General features: G+C 49.1%; 1 long non-coding RNA gene across 1 annotated transcript in view; it reads left to right on the forward strand.

The window, feature by feature from the left end:
• The first annotated feature begins 12,385 nt into the window (after nt 1-12,385).
• Nucleotides 12,386-13,677, forward strand: part of LOC143786076 (uncharacterized) — a 147,271-nt gene continuing 145,979 nt past the window's right edge. The window contains exon 1 of the long non-coding RNA XR_013218235.1: nt 12,386-12,486. This is a non-coding gene — a long non-coding RNA (uncharacterized LOC143786076). The remainder of the gene's footprint in view (nt 12,487-13,677) is intronic.

The raw sequence follows: 13,677 nt of genomic DNA on the forward strand, positions 1-13,677 counted from the left end.
GCAGTCTTTGTAACATTGTGGAACAAAAGCAAAAAGGAAAACAAAAGCAAAAATAAAAAGCAATAGGGATCCCGGGTAAATGAAGGGATCCCTTTAAGAACAACCCTGATTGGGTATTAGCAGCAAAAAGCAGGGAAACAAACAGTTAACTATTTACATACTCGTGGTTCCGAGGTTTATCTTTACAAGAGGTGACACTGCATCAGCTGGTGATGGACACTCTCCAGCCGGTAAGGCTGCGGTCCTCTGTCTTCAGCAGATGCAGGATCGGTGTCATTGGTTGGTCTCCCAGGCGCAGTCAGATCACCCGGTGTCTGGATTCGAATGTCAGCTGTGGTTGCAAGTTCAGTAGCGGCGATAATACACACCGTGGCGACAGTAGTGGCATTGGTAAAATCGGGGTTAGTCATAATCGGGACAGCAGGTGGCGCTACTGCCGGCTCGCATCGTTGAACGTCTCGAGCGCACCACCCCTGCGCACTCCGGTGGCGAGTGTAGGTCACCTGGTCCCCTTTACATGGTAGTTGATTGTCACATCTATTGCGGAACGGGGTTTTCACATTGTAGCTGGTAAAGAAGATTTCAGTCGGCAGTCCCGGTTCTTGTATAGAGCCCCAACCCTGCTTCGGGTGAAAGGCCAGTACAGTCCCCTGCCTTACCGAGTTCCTCCTGTTGTGTTCAGTCTTTGGTCCTTGTACTTTTGGTGGGTCATTTGGTTCTGTCTCTTTTTGGTTTTGCCATTGTAGAATTAAGCATTGCTTATACTGTTCCCAGGTGAGCGCAGCAATGCTGAGGCCCTCCTGCCTGGCCCCATCCGGCCCAATCCGTGGGGTATCCCACTGGAAGATCACCCCCTCTGAGCTCACATCTAGCGGTTTCCCCATCGTTGTTGGTAACGGAGGCACCAGCTTCTCCATTGTGCCTGGGGTTAACACTACCAGCTCAGCGGTGAAAACTCGGTTATTGTCGGGCTGGGGAGCGGTCGCGGGAGCAGGATCAGTTGGGGGAGCAGGATTGGTTGGGGGAGCAGGGACACTTTCCATACCTGCGTCTGATGTGATTCCACCAATGTCGATCTGTTCCGTTGACAAGGACACTGGAATCGGCTGCAGCCCGGACTGCGGTTCCTCCAATGCGACCCTCTCGCCCGGCTCCGACTTCCGTGGCTTCACAGCGGCTGGCTCCGCATTCGGGATAGGCTGGCCCGGCTCCGCCGCCTGTAGCTCCGAGAAGTCCGGATCCTCCAGCTGCGGTGGGTTCGGGTCCGTCTCCGGTGGGCGAGGACAGGCCGGGATCACTTCGCCGTCGCTCTGGGACTTGCTGGTCGCCATCCCTGCTCCGGGATCTTCGGTGGCACATGCACGTTGCCCCTCCATTTTCTGAGGACGTAGCTTCTCCTTCCTCTCGTTCCCGACGTTGCAAATCAGGGGGCGGTTCTCCTCTGCTTCTTGGCAGGTCGTCATCTTGCAGCAGTAGTCGGAGGGGGCGGTCGCCATTTTTGGTGCCACTTTGATAGTCTCCACCCATGGCACGCCCTTCGTCTTCCTCTGCGCTGCCCGTGGCGCTGCAATGGTGGCGGTTTTGGCGGGAACTTTTGGCGGCAAGTGGCAATCCACAGTCTTTGCAATAAATCACAGTTCAAGCACAATTCAGTCACAGTTCCAAGGCACACATGACCTTATTCTTCAGGCTTAAGTAGATCCTGTTTGTGACGCCAAGTTGGAGTGCCCCCAGATGCAGGGCCGCGGGGTACTCGGTACCGGGCCTCTCTGTCTCAGTCCTGGGGTTTGTCATGGTGGCTAGACCCGGTCCGTGAACCTGCTAAGGGGCGTCCAATGAAAGGTATGATGATGGTGCGTGGTGCAGGTCGCGATGAATAACGAGGACACAGGGTTGCAGTCTCATTACCTCTTTACTGAATGCTTCAGGATCCTCAATCCAGAGTACTGCTAACAGGGTTGGCTGAGACCGGCCGGTCCGAAGGCACATCCAGAGTTCCCTTTGCAGGTGGAAATCAGTGCCTACTTTGTAGCGCCTGTGTGTTGTAGTACCTCCCTGCTGAGCACCACGGGATAGTCCTCACAACTTTTGTGTCTATTTCTGATGTTCTTCTCTCACAACTCGTATCTATTCTGATGTTCTTCTCCGTCACCCAGATGATATGGATAGGACGCACCCGTATGACGGGTAGGCCTGGAGTTCTTCCGGGACCCTAGCATCGCCCCTCTCCCACAATTGCCCCCTATGTCTGCTTAGGTGATTTAGGTGAGACAGACAACCTAAAATTAAGTGTCCTGCCGCTGTTTGAAGTATTGCTTGGAGCCTAATACTTCCTCGGCGTTCCGGCCACCGGCTACGCGCCTCAGTAGGATGTTGCCTCGATCTTACGGCACGACTCCTACTGGCTTTATCTCCTTTTTGCTGCGATCTCGTTTCTCACTTCTCCACAGTAAACCTCGCTTCGTTTCCTTTCTTAGGATGCCGCCGCAACGGGTGCAGGCGCAGCTCCGTAACGTTCTGTCCTGTTCGCTAGGCCACTGTCAGGATCCCACCCCTGACAGAGACCCCCTGAATCTTCCCCTGCAACACCCTCTGCCACAGGGTGTTGCCTGGATCCAACCCAGTCAGCTTCTGACTAACTTCCTATCCAGCTCCCAGTTTTACCAGATTGTGAGGAGTGGCCTAATACATAGAACCCTTTGCTCCCCCTGGTGGCCAGAATGTGAAGTGTAAAGTGTGACTGTGATACCTGGTCAGGTGAACTCCTTAAGTGCCATCAGACGTACCATCACTCCCCTTAGTGGCGGAGCGTCAGTACTGCAACGACCAGGACTCTGGGGCGCTGCACTCATTTCTTTACTTTCCTCTTTCTTTCCCTTTTTCTTCTTGACTCCTTTTGTTTCTTGACTTTCAATATTCATGCCAGTTTTCTGTCTCTGTTTTCTTTCTTTTCCTTATGTTAATGTATCCAACATTAATGTCTTTATTTATTTTTTAGGCTCCAGAACGGGATGAGGACCTCATTGAAAATGACCTCCTCATCTCCCTGGTCCATGAGCGAGTCCCGTTGTGGGACACCCGGGTTCCGCAGCACACGGACAATGTGATGATCCGGCGGCTATGGAATGAGGTGGCCAAAGTGATGTGGGATGGCTGGGACAACGCCTCGACTCGGGTCTGAAACGCATTTTATCAGTATTGCAATGCAGTGTGATGCAGCAGTGACCTTGGCCGTGATCACACAACTGTGTGTGATGAGAGAAACTCTCATTGTGTGATCACGGCCAAAAGTCCATTGTCTAACCATTCTTTTTTGTTTTTTCAACAGTGCTCAAAGTCAAAACACGTTGGAGTTCGATGAAGGATCGCTTCAACAAGGACCTTCATCAAGAGAGCCGGGTTCCTAGTGGTTCTGGAGCAAGGATCAGAAAATATAAATACCACCGCATTCTGAGAACGTAAGTATTTTTTTGGTGTATTAGGTTGTGTTGTATTGCCTTAATCTGTATGTTTCTATTCTACAGGAGTTGGCGCTTAACTTTTGTAAATGTTTGGTAGTAATGTGTTTTTTTTCTTCTTTTTTCACAGCACATGGAGGAGCACTTTCGACCCTGGTTTTGGAGCGGTCCTTCATCAGACAGCCACGGACCCATCCCAGCCATCCAGCAGCGCTGCAGCAAGTGGGTCTGCCAGACAAACTGGAGACCAGGAAGCTGGTCCATCAGGTGTTTCCCTTTCCCAGTCCTCTGCCTCTGCCCCTTTTTTGGGGGGCTCTTCCAGGCAGCGGCACAGGTCACTCATGCCCGGGTTTTTGCACTTGAGCTCGGTCTTTCATGATGGACTCAAGGCGATGGGTGACCAACTGGATACTGCCATTAGCCATATGAATACACGTACAGTATCCAGGAGGTCACCAAAAGCCTTGACCTAGTGAAAGCCGACCTCCAGAGGCCAGCATATCAGTTTTTTAATTAAATTGAAGAGGGCATGTTGGAACACCTTGCTCCTGATCTCCAGCTTAGTGTCATGCAGGCCTGCAATGCTGCTTACGTGCAGGCTATGCAGCAGAGTCGGTATTTTCAGCAGATAGTGGCGGCATATCCACCTGTGCCAACACTCTCATGCCTGACCTCAGTGCCAACTCTGCTGCATACCACTGCACGGCCACCTCCATTCCAAGCACTGCCGGACACCACTACAGCACCACCACCATGCCAAGTGCTGTTGGACAGTCCACCGCCACCACCATGACAACTGCTGCTCCTGCTTGGACCTTCTCCACTGCCACCACCATGCAGCAGCACCCGGATAAGGACAGGTTGGCCACCATCACCAGGTCCCATCTGCGGCAGCAGCACCCGGATCCTGGCATGCTTTTCAGCACCAGCATGTAGCAGCAGCAGCACCTGGACCCTGGAATGGCCTTCACCACCACCAGGATGCAGCAGCAGCACCCGGACCCTGGCATGGCCTTCCCCACCACCACAACCATGCAGCAGCGGCACACGGACCCTGACAGGTCGGCCAACACGACCAGGCCGCAACAAATGAGCCCACCGAGGCTCCCCAGAATGCAGCACTGTTCCCAAAAAGGGAAACAAAATAAAAAACAAAGGACAATCTCAATTCCTCCCCCCTCACCTCCCAATGTGTCTGTAATGTCAGGTTTGTCTCACCCTTCCAGTGTGTCTCACCCTTCCAGTGTGTCTCTGCCCTCTCATGCATCAAGCCTCATCCCCGAACTCCCTGACCCCACTACTTTAATTGCCCCTTCTCCTGCCACCCCTGCGTCGTCCACATTAAGCCAGGCCTCACAGCTACACACACCCCATTTCTGTCACTCTACCCCAAGCAGGCGTTGTTAAATTAATTTGTTAAAAAACAAATAATAATGTTTTTTGCCCCAATAATGTTTGGTTAATTGTGTATTTCGCCGCCGGCAACTCACACCGTGCGCCGAATAAAACACTGCGCCGCACACTTTATTTTTTGGCCAACTCATAACTCCAGTAGCTATTAAGTAGAACACTGCACCTTTGTGTGTTTGGTATAGAGCTATGAGGTGGCCAAAAAAAACAAAATTACTTATAATTTCTCCATAATCTCTTCAGTCTGATTAATCTGTGTCGCAGACTGAAGAGAAAATGGCGGTAATACAAAGCAGAACTATACTCAACAGGTCTTGTGTCATAAATAGTGAGTTCATGATGCACAAAACTCTGCGTCATGAACTCATTATATATGACACCTGACCTGGTGAGTAGAGAACTGCCTTGTATAACCTCCATTTTTTCTTCAGTGTACATAATTTATTTCACACAAACCGAAGAGACAATGTAGGTCATACAAGGCATATCTATACTCACCTGGACAGGTGTCAGAAATAGTGAATTCATGAGGCTGTTATTTTTGCCTCATGAATTCATTATTTCTGACACCTTACTTGATGAGTGTAGATCTGCTTTTATTATACCTCCATCTTCTCTTCAGCCTGCGTCCAATAGATACTGCATAACAGAATCTGGACGTAATGATGTCAACTACCTTTCCACTATCAACATAAGTGGGTTTTAGAGGAAATACATAGGAGACTTGGTCAAGATAGCAAAACACGAATTTTATTAACGAAAAATATTATTAACATTTAAAACATAACTGGTACAGGCCAAAACCCAACAGGAAATTTTACACAATATTGTCTAGCCATGCCACACGTCCAATATAAGAATCAAAATAGACAGCAAATTGGTTCCGCATGTGGCCAACTTCAACTGTTGACTGCAGCGGGTGATGTTGGTAATCTGGCAATGGGTTTGCGACAGGTTAATCCAGTTCAATGTTGGGTCGCTCCTTAGCCATTATGTAATTGTGGAGAACCACACAGGCTTTGACCACCTCATCTACTGTCTCCATTTTTAGATTAATGGTTGTCACAAGAATGCGCCATTTTGAGACAAGAATCCCAAAGGTGCACTCCACTGTTCTTCGGGCCCTGGTCAGTCTGTTGTTATAAATACTTTTAGTGTGGCTCAAGTACCGGACTGGAATATGGCTTCAGTAGGTTTTCACACATTTCAAAGGCCTCATCCCCAACCATAACAAATGACATCGGTGGGCCTTGAGTGTTGGGGAAAGGTCGTGGCAGTGGAAAATTAAAATTTCTTCAATACACACGTCGGCCCCTATCCGAGTTCTTGAAAGTCTGTGAGTCATTCCCATGGCCAAAAGCTCCAATGTCCACGGCGATGAAGTGACAGTCCGCATCTGCTGTTGCCATGAGCACAACTGAAAAATATTATTTGTAGTTGAAGTACTCCGATCCAGTTCTGGCAGGTTTGATAATGCATATGTGCTTTCCATCCACCGCTCCCAAACAGTTGGGGAAATCACACACACTCCAGAATTTTTCAGCAATTTCAATCCACATGTCCTCCTTGGGTAGTGGTATAAACTCATCCCTGAGAACATTCCACAAAGCCCGGTAGGTGTCCGCAACTATTCCAGACAGGGTGGAAATTCCAAGCCAGTACTGAAAGTGGAGGGATGATAAGCTCTCTCCAGTTGCCAAAAATCTGAAATAAGAATAAAAAAATTAATTTACAATCAATACCATTTATGGTAGGGTTTAGCTACAGACCTAAAGGAAAATACAAATAATACATGGCAGACCAATAATAATTATGACTGGCATTTGTTTAGAATTCTTACGTACCTTAATGTAACCAGGAGACGTTCCTCTGCTGGAATCGCTCTACGGAGCTGGGTGTCCTGTCTCCGGATGGCTCCTTGGACACGACTAAGCAATTCCCGAAAAGAGTCTTGAGACATCCTGGTATATTCCGGGAATTTGTCCAGGTTGGCATTAAGCTCACCATATAGCGTGTGGTAGGCTCCACTGCTCTCCCGGAGTTCAAATAATGGGGTGTCTCCAAAAACTGAGGACTAAGGGCACATTGGTCGCCCGAAACGCGTCCAGTCAGGTTCTGGTTGCTCTCTGTTACCCACCATGCCGGTCATGTTCTAGCAGCATTTTAAAGTGATTCAATAAAGTTTCTACATTTTATCCTTGGAGCTGGATTCACACCTTCTTTTTCTACATGTCTCCAAAAACGCCTACGCCGTGTCCTTCTCTGTCATTCTCTATTTCTTTGTTGCTCCCAAGCAAACACACAGGCAAGAAACAGCTTGATGCTTAAATCCAGGTTGAAATAAAAGCTCTCCATGTGAAGATCCATCATGACACAGGATACAGTAGCAAACTGCAAAGATTTCAGCAGTCCAAGGGGCTATATATAGATATCCCATAATACCCCGTCCCATTGGCGGTGTCTGTTTATCTAGATTTTGCTTCTGTTAAATTTTTCACCATGCGTACAAAAAATGCAAACGCATGCAAAACGCATGGAAAAGCGTGAAAACGCCGCGTTTTTTAAACGCATGCGTTAACGTATGCATCTAAAAAACGCTGCGTTTGAACACGTTTCAAAGCGGTTTTTCCTTCATTTGCGGTTGCGGATTAAACGCTGCGGACTCTAACACAAATGTGAAACTAGCCTTAGTTGTGCTGGGTCTGGGCTGCAATCACCAGTGTTCACTTCTCTTGATTAGTCCTCTACTTATGCATACTAGCTCCTCCATCCAGTGTCAATCGTACACTTGCTGCTGCCTGTGTAAGTCTGATCTCTCTGTGCTCTGCTCCTGACCCAGCCTGACTTTATTCCCATCCTGGACTTAGACTCTTTGCTTGTAACCTGACTTCTCTTTTGCCTGCTCCCTGTAAGCTATATTACCTTTCTGGTTTTCCTGACCCTGGCTCATGAATTGGATTTGGTCTCTGACTACCCCTTGTTGTAATGCGCCATTTCCTGGACCTGTCCTTGGATCGTTTGACCTCCCTTTACTTATCCAGTAAGTAGTATTATATTACTATCTGTTATTGTAGTTTTTATCTCCACTTTTGGGACTTATTATTTCTATAGTGACTCGCATCACATCTATTATCGGTGGCTGCACAATACATTGTATCAGAAGAAAGCCATAAAAGTCTTATGATATCTAAATATAGTGTGACGCCCCAGGGTCCTGGTTGTCACAGTGGCATTGCTTTCCTCATGGGGAGGGTGATAAACTGCTTGGAAGCGATGGAGGATTCCTTTTAATAGGTAATTAGCACATACAGGTCCTTCTCAAAAAATTAGCATATAGTGTTAAATTTCATTATTTACCATAATGTAATGATTACAATTAAACTTTCATATATTATAGATTCATTATCCACCAACTGAAATTTGTCAGGTCTTTTATTGTTTTAATACTGATGATTTTGGCATACAACTCCTGATAACCCAAAAAACCTGTCTCAATAAATTAGCATATTTCACCCGTCCAATCAAATAAAAGTGTTTTTTAATAACAAACAAAAAAAATCATCAAATAATAATGTTCAGTTATGCACTCAATACTTTGTCGGGAATCCTTTGGCAGAAATGACTGCTTCAATGCGGCGTGGCATGGAGGCAATCAGCCTGTGACACTGCTGAGATGTTATGGAGGCCCAGGATGCTTCAATAGCGGCCTTAAGCTCATCCAGAGTGTTGGGTCTTGCGTCTCTCAACTTTCTCTTCACAATATCCCACAGATTCTCTATGGGGTTCAGGTCAGGAGAGTTGGCAGGCCAATTGAGCACAGTAATACCATGGTCAGTAAACCATTTACCAGTGGTTTTGGCACTGTGAGCAGGTGCCAGGTCGTGCTGAAAAATGAAATCTTCATCTCCATAAAGCATTTCAGCCGATGGAAGCATGAAGTGCTCCAAAATCTCCTGATAGCTAGCTGCATTGACCCTGCCCTTGATGAAACACAGTGGACCAACACCAGCAGCTGACATGGCACCCCACACCATCACTGACTGTGGGTACTTGACACTGGACTTCAGGCATTTTGGCATTTCCTTCTCCCCAGTCTTCCTCCAGACTCTGGCACCTTGATTTCCGAATGACATGCAAAATTTGCTTTCATCAGAAAAAAGTACTTGGGACCACTTAGCAACAGTCCAGTGCTGCTTCTCTGTAGCCCAGGTCAGGCGCTTCTGCCGCTGTTTATGGTTCAAAAGTGGCTTTACCTGGGGAATGCGGCACCTGTAGCCCATTTCCTGCACACGCCTGTGCACGGTGGCTCTGGATGTTTCCACACCAGACTCAGTCCACTGCTTCCTCAGGTTCCCCAAGGTCTGGAATCGGTCCTTCTCCACAATCTTCCTCAGGGTCCGGTCACCTCTTCTCGTTGTACAGCGTTTTCTGCCACATTTTTTCCTTCCAACAGACTTACCATTGAGGTGCCTTGATACAGCACTCTGGGAACAGCCTATTTGTTGAGAAATTTCTTTCTGGGTCTTACCCTCTTGCTTGAGGGTGTCAATGATGGCCTTCTTGACATCTGTCAGGTCGCTAGTCTTACCCATGATGGGGGTTTTGAGTAATGAACCAGGCAGGGAGTTTTTAAAAGCCTCAGGTATCTTTTGCATGTGTTTAGAGTTAATTAGTTGATTCAGAAGATTAGGGTAATAGGTCGTTTAGAGAACCTTTTCTTGATATGCTAATTTATTGAGACAGGTTTTTTGGGTTATCAGGAGTTGTATGCCAAAATCATCAGTATTAAAACAATAAAAGACCTGACAAATTTCAGTTGGTGGATAATGAATCTATAATATATGAAAGTTTAATTGTAATCATTACATTATGGTAAATAATGAAATTTAACACTATATGCTAATTTTTTGAGAAGGACCTGTACAACACCATTTTGACTTCAGGCCAGAAGGGGGAGTTTTACACCCAAAATCAGGGGAGCTCCTCTCTTTTGGTTGGGATGAGGAGTTAGTTGCTAGGCAGTTGCTAGGCAGTTGGGAAGATTTAGACAGTTGGTTCCAGACAGCAGACTGGAGCAGTCTGAAGCAGAAGGATGGGTGAGGGGCTGTACAGCCTGAGGTGCTGTAGCTCCTAGATAGCGAGATACAGAAGGAAGAAAAGTCTTTAGCTAACATGCTGGAGAGCGAAGCACAGGTGAGGACACCAGGGGGAGGACAGCAGCGAACAGACGGTCTCCCTGGCAAAGCTCAGACACCGGTACCCGGAAGACCGAGGCTTTTGTGGGACTCTAAGACATATAGCAGAAACCGGCAGAACAGCTGGATTATACATCACCTGTTCGCCCTAACACCCAGGAGACACAGTGACACATAGAGCCCGGGTCGTGATAGAGACCCTGTAAAAAGGCTCGAGTCACCTGTCATACGGGTTTGTGTCCCAGTTCAACAAATGACAGAGATGAGAGGACCTTGCTACAAAGCCATGGGCAATAAAAGACTATAACAGTACAGCGCTAGAAGGAAGGCTTTTAACTCCACCTGATAAAGCTGGACTCTGAACTTGTTTCCAAGCCGGCTGGAGCCTGCCTGTATCTGTGATCTGGTGCCCTGGACTGTGGCTACCTGTTACCATCAGTAAACCAGGTAAAAAGAATGCACAACTGTGTCTTTCATTCTTTACTGCACCACTCACCATTCTCCATCTATTCATCGGGAGCCCTGGGGACCTACTTCACCTGTGGGACGTTATACCATCCGGCTGCCATAACATCACCCCAGAGGACCCTTTTAAGCAGCATCGGTCCCCACTGACCGAATACCACAGGTGGCGTCACGAACTTTCCTAATTTCAAAAACCCCTTTAAAGACCTTCCCTTTAACATGGGCACCCAGGGCCACGGACCGGGTCACTGCCGCCGTGACACATCCCCGACACAAAAAGAGGACTTAAAAATCCTCCCAAAATTTTTGAAAAAGTCACAGAGAAAAAGGCAGAGATGACCACCTGCTCAGGCCTCCAAAACAAATGCACTGGCAGGGTGCAGAGGACCCGATTAATGATGGCAGAAACAGAAACTGTGGCCTCTGTTCACACAGCATGCATTTTCCAGCACTGGGCAGCCCGCCTGCATGTGCGTTACTAATAGGCTGTTAGCCAGATGCTCTGCATTGCCTGTGTGAATAGCGCCACATACAGACTATTATCTTTTATCTTTTTGTGCACTAAAATACCAAGCAGCCAACACTGGATTGAAAGTGGTTGTTTCATCGGTATTGTTGCACTTGTGTTTCTGCCATCATGAAGGCCAGGTTCACATAACATTTTTGGCGTCCGTTAGACGGACTACATTACACTGCGGCATAACGTGGTGTAACGTAGTCCGTTAAAGCCGCCATTTAGTCCAATGTCGGACGCATCGCTAGCGCACGCCTACAATGGGCGTGCGCTGGCGATGTGCCGTCATTGAGTGACGGACCCTGGGATGCGGGCTGCAGAGTTTCCGGGTCCGTCACTGCTAGCGCAGATAGAGCGTCTGCTAGCTCTATCTGCGCTAGCGCGACGACATATCCGCACTTGCGTTAACAGCAGCCCGTTAACGTATGTGTTGAACGGGCTGCTGTTAACGCAATGTGAACCTAGCCTAATCGGGTCCGCTGCACCCTGCCAGTGCATTTGTTTTGGAGGCCTGAGCAGGTGGTCATCTCTACTTTTTTCTCTGTGACTTTTTAAAAAAATTTTGGAGGATTTTTAAGTCCTCTGTTTGTGTCGGTGAACTTTGTTTAATGTTTAGCGTTAGGACTGGCAAACCTAAGGACTAGTGATGGGCGAGCACTAAAATGCTCGGGTGCTCGTTGCTCGGGTCGAGCAAATTGGAATACTCGGGTACTCGGCCAGAACAACGAGCCCAATGTGAGTCTATGAGAGACCCGAGAATTTTTACTGCGATCCCCCCCCCCCCGGGGGTCCTTTTAAGGTCTAAAAATGTCTGAAAATGATGGAAACACTGCTCAAATGACACAGGGACCTCATGGGGATCGCCCTTGGAAGCATTCCTGACTCCTAGTTCACAGCTTTACTAATTTTTTTCCAAGATTCATGCCATTTTTCCCAGTGCCGCAAAAAACACATGAAAAAGAAACCAAAATGGGTTTTGCTTGGAAATATGTCAAGGTCCATCCTTTGCAGGTTAATGAGTTGCCTGTAAGACCAAATATTTAACCCCAGACCGAAAATTTCCTCTCCCATTTAGGCTTAGTTCAGACGCTGCGTTTTTGAAGCGTTTTTCAACTTTAACATTGCTTTCAACCACTACAAATGCATTCACTGGGAAATGTCATTGTAACATGTAACACCCTAGCTGGCCATGTGGTGTGTGACACATACGCAGACCTGTAATGTATAAGAATTAGATCTGTCTCTTTAAGAAAGTAAGGGCGGAAGTTGAGTTTAGTTTCAGTTTCAGTTCTAGCCTCAGGAGGAAATGTTATGCTGCTGTTATACTGTGTGCCGGAGGAAAAGAGAAGAATAAAATACAGTTAAAGCTTACTCTCTCTTAAATTCCTTACACCGTGTGGACGCTACAACTCGCGACGAGGATGGGATGCAATCACCTACTGCTGTGAGTACTGACCCCTGCTTTACTGCTTCACACGCCAGCGCCACTGAGAGACTCCATCATGGCTGAATACTTGCACACGTTCCCACAGTTTGATATGACCAGGGGTGGGATTCAGCCGGTACGACCTGGTACGGGGCAGCCGTTTACTAAAATTTCTATCTGCCAGCGTTCCGGTAATTGAAAATGGTTACCACGCCCCCGGACCGCCTCCGGACCGCCCCCGGACGGGTTGCTGTGCTGCTGGTGGGCAGGGCCGCCATCAGGGCATGACAGCCATGACTGGCGTATGGGGCCCGGTGAGCAGAGGGGGCCCGCATCGGGCCCCGTCTAATCTGCTCACCGGGCCCCCCCCTGCCGGCGCTGCGGGCCCCCCCCTGCCGGCGCTGCGGGCCCCCCACCTGCCGGCGCTGCGGGCCCCCCCTTCCAGTCGGAGGCTGGCGGCCGCAGTGCGCAGTCGCACTTCGCCGGCGTCTGACGTCATTGTCAGCCGCCGGCGAGTGCGTCCTTCACCTGCGTGGAGGAAGTGAGGTTCCCCGCCGCAGGAGCATGGCAAGGTAAGAGCTTGTTTTGGTTTTTTTTTGAGAGCGGCGATCCCAGGGGGGTGGGGACCGGGGCAGAACTCTGGACACGCTGGGGCCCGGGGCAGAACGCTGGACGCGCTGGGGCAGAAAGCTGGACACAGGGGCAGAGATGCTGGACGCGCTGGGGCAGAAAGCTGGACACAGGGGGCAGAGATGCTGGACACAGGGGGCAGAGATGCTGGACACAGGGGGCAGAGATGCTGGACACAGGGGGCAGAGATGCTGGACACAGGGGGCAGAGATGCTGGACACAGGGGGCAGAGATGCTGGGCACGGGGCAGAGATGCTGGACACAGGGGGCAGAGATGCTGGACACGGGGCAGAGATGCTGGACACAGGGGCAGAATGCTGGACACAGGGGGCAGAATGCTGGACACAGGGGGCAGAGATGCTGGACACGGGGCAGAGATGCTGGACACAGGGGGCAGAGATGCTGGACATGGGGCAGAGATGCTGGACATGGGGCAGAGATGCTGGACACAGGGGCAGAGATGCTGGACACAGGGGGCAGAGATGCTGAACACAGAGGCAGAGATGCTGGACACAGAGGCAGAGATGCTGGACACAGGGGGCAGAGATGCTGGACACGGGGCAGAGATGCTGGACACGG

The sequence above is a fragment of the Ranitomeya variabilis genome, chromosome 7 (genome assembly GCF_051348905.1).
Source record: "Ranitomeya variabilis isolate aRanVar5 chromosome 7, aRanVar5.hap1, whole genome shotgun sequence".
Taxonomy (NCBI): Eukaryota; Metazoa; Chordata; class Amphibia; order Anura; family Dendrobatidae; genus Ranitomeya; species Ranitomeya variabilis.